The sequence below is a fragment of the Neomonachus schauinslandi genome, chromosome 3 (assembly GCF_002201575.2).
Source record: "Neomonachus schauinslandi chromosome 3, ASM220157v2, whole genome shotgun sequence".
Taxonomy (NCBI): domain Eukaryota; kingdom Metazoa; phylum Chordata; class Mammalia; order Carnivora; family Phocidae; genus Neomonachus; species Neomonachus schauinslandi.
The window spans coordinates 106,767,583-106,770,314 of record NC_058405.1 but is presented as its reverse complement, the minus strand read 5'-3'; the positions used below and the strand labels follow the sequence as shown (position 1 = coordinate 106,770,314).

The window sequence follows — 2,732 nt, the reverse complement described above, 5'->3', positions numbered from 1 at the left end:
ATGACTTATGTTCCTTAGTGAATGAATTTGAAGTGACATTTGAGAGGGTCCAGCGCCAACTTATACTGCTGAGGAGTCTAGCCTGTCTCTGGTCCACATCAACAGAGCAGTCACCACTGTTTGAGAATGAATTAGACTACATTGATCCTTTATTTCTTTAAATACAAATTCTGGAGCCCATTAACTCACCTATCCCCACTTCCCTTCCCAAGTTCACAAGCCAAATGCCCCCCCCCCCTCAAAAAAAAAACAATTTTGGAGTAATAGTTCAATTAAGAGAAGAATAATTTAAAAATAAATTTGCCTATGGAAATTTCTTTTTCCAAGTTCACATCAGATGAGTAATGGGATGAGGTCATAACAAGTGTTGAAGGAGACGCATGTCACACAACGGCATGAACACCCAATCATTATACTTATGAACTACAAAAGGATCCTGGAAATTACTTCTTAAATTTTTTTTAAAGATTTTATTTATTTATTTGAGAAAGAGAGAGCATGAGTGGGGGGAGGGGCAGAGAGAGAGGGAGAAGCAGACTCCCCTTTGAGCGGGAAGCCCATTGCTGGCCTCCATGCTCTGGGCTCCATCCCAGGATTCTGAGATCATGATCTAAGCCAAAGTCTGCCGCTTAACCACTGAGCCTCCCAAGTGCCCCCTGGAAATTACTGCCCCCTTCCCTCTCTTTTTCTCTCCTTTTATCCTTGAGTCCCACTGCCCTCAAAGCAAAATAAAGAAGAAATATGTGGGTGGTGGGACAGTGAGTCCTTATAAGAGGAAGGCTAAATCGGAAATAGCTTACGAAGAACCAAAATCAATCTCAAACTATCAGTTTAATTTTATAATCATGTTGTAGAGTCATTAAAGAAGCTTGGTTATTACCATCGAGATTTCTTTTCTGGTTTAAAAGGTGAGAGGTTAATGGCTCATTTACTGAGGTATGCAGTTTTCTTTCATTTTTCACTTACAATTATCTTCAATTGTTTTAAAATGCAATGCAGTCTCCAAAATGTTATTGTAGTTATTCATTATTTCTGTCAACTAAACTTTCTAAATCATAGATTTAAATGAATCACAAATAAGCATTAATAGATTTCAATCACTGAATGCCCACTTCCTGGAAGAAATGAATGGGGCAGATTTACTTTGGAAAATTTGCTTTCCGTGGCAGCTGGAGCACTGGGGCTCAGCAGATGTTAGTTTCTAAAAAGCTGGTATTCACTTTGGAAATGGACTCTGGATGTCGGTGTTGTCTTTCTCCATTGAATCAAATGTTTGTTGACAGAGCAATGTCAATGCTAATATATTTTTGACTGAAACAGTGGTAACTTCACAGAGCATCTGTGTTCTGTAAGCACTTCAGTGTGGTGCCTAGGTTGCCTGATATCTTAAGGCAAAGTCATGATTTCTAAACAACAGACCCTAAACTTCCTTTGAGGTTTTCATAGTTAGATCCAATTTTAGATAGGTAACATAAAACCAACTGTCCTTAAATTTAGTCTAAAAAATTACAGTGGTTTCATCAAGGAGTCATAATGTTTACAAATATAGAAAATCTCAGTTGTAATCACTATGGTAACATTCTACACATTTGCATTGTTTATGAAATTAAAATCAACAACTTTTTTATATAGACTGCATTAGTTCTCTAGTTCACCAGGCTCCATGATAATTGACATCTCTCTAACACTTAGAATCACAGGTTACTATCCGGGGAGTGGTGTTATAATGAGGTTGTTGCCATAGAAACTTTGCAATCACTGACGCGCTTTTACTATTGGAACTTAAATGCTATGGCAAATTTAGAATTTTAAATCATTTAGAAACGGAACGAATTCTGTGGGGATCATGTATTATTCTTTTATCTGAAGTAAACCACTTGGGGGAACTAATTATTTTGAAAATCGAGGAAAGGTGCTTATTAGCACAATGGTGCCATTTGAGATTTAAGGCTTAGAGAAGAATTTGGTCTGGCAAATGCAGTTTACCAATAGAAATCCAGTGTCAGAAAATCCCAATGAATGTCAGTTTGATTTGGGATTGTTAATACTTAAAATAGCATGGAAAATGTTTTATACACATGAAATAAATAAGCTTGCTAAGGAAATATAGAAATGATAGATTGCCTGTCTTTAAACTATCAATTAACTATTAAATTTCTGTTTGAGATTTAAGCAGAAAATATTTTATCCTCCAAATCACGTTACTATTATAATCATATTATCTGCCTCTAATGTTAAATACAGGCTTTAGAATAAAATGGGTTTATTGCTTTATGGAACTGTACTGCCTTATAGTCATATTCTAAACTACTATTGCCAATTACCCTTTGAAGATAAAGCCCACTGGGATGATGGCCATCAAAGGAAAATATGGATTAGAATATCTCAATAAAATCAAGAAACCATGTTGAATCTGGTTTTGCACATGCATTACTGTTGAATAATGAGTTTTCCATCATTATGTATTGTGGCATATGACAGAAGATTGCAGTGACTATATATATATATACTGGATATCAACCTGTTTTCTTCGCATTTTTATTCTATATAAATAATGTTTCCAAGCAGAAATGCACTAAGTTATTGCATGAGAGCTCATTTCCTGTTCATTTATTAAAAAATCATCCGTCATGGCAAGAGCCACTGTGCGGGCGCCTGGGTGGTTAAGTCGTTAAGCATCTGCCTTCAGTTCAGGTCATGATCCCAGAGTCCTGGGATCGAGCCCCGCGTCG

At 36.5% G+C, this 2,732-nt stretch overlaps 1 non-coding gene across 1 annotated transcript; it reads right to left on the bottom strand.

The window, feature by feature from the left end:
• Positions 1-331: 331 nt before the first annotated feature.
• Positions 332-435, bottom strand: LOC123324509. The gene has a single exon (XR_006539871.1). It is a non-coding gene; the product is annotated as a small nucleolar RNA U13 (small nucleolar RNA).
• Positions 436-2,732: the final 2,297 nt, after the last annotated feature.